Source organism: Tupaia chinensis, unplaced genomic scaffold, assembly GCF_000334495.1.
Source record: "Tupaia chinensis unplaced genomic scaffold, TupChi_1.0 Scaffold147869_1, whole genome shotgun sequence".
NCBI classification, from domain to species: domain Eukaryota; kingdom Metazoa; phylum Chordata; class Mammalia; order Scandentia; family Tupaiidae; genus Tupaia; species Tupaia belangeri.
In genome coordinates, this window is record NW_006207719.1 from 858,962 (window position 1) to 859,564 (window position 603).

The window sequence follows — 603 nt, forward strand, 5'->3', positions numbered from 1 at the left end:
CCAGAGAGTCAGAAAGAGGGGGTAAAAAAAAAATTTTTTATAATAATATGCACAATTAAGACACTATGCAGTATATTCTGGATGGGAAATCACACTTTGTATGCTGTGACGATGCTTAAGGAAAGAATGCAAGTTAAGTTAAAAAAGAGTTTCAGAAAAAAAAAAAAAACTAAAACTGTTTTCTTGAAATAAAAAAAAAAATGCATTGAAAAATACCTATTTGATGCCTGCAGTAAGATATATAGCCCCAGCTAGGTGCTACTTTATAGGATGTTCATTCTACTCACTAAGGCTTATACCTAAAGTTGGACTTGTGTTCATGGAAATGTATATATCAGCTGTGCTTACTATAAAAATATTTAGATTAATTAAGATCTTTAGTGACTCAATAAAATGTGTGTGGGGGAGAGTATAGAAAGCAAACATAGAGGGGACCAGCAGTTAGCGTAATGGCTATGTCACTGGACTCCCACATAGTCGACCACGGTTCGAGTCCCAGACCCAGTGGCTTAAACTCACGCCGGGCACGTGTGCATGTGTGCCCAAGATCCCGACAGGAGAATGGAGGAGAAGGGATTTCAGTGTGACCATCCCCCCTGGGGG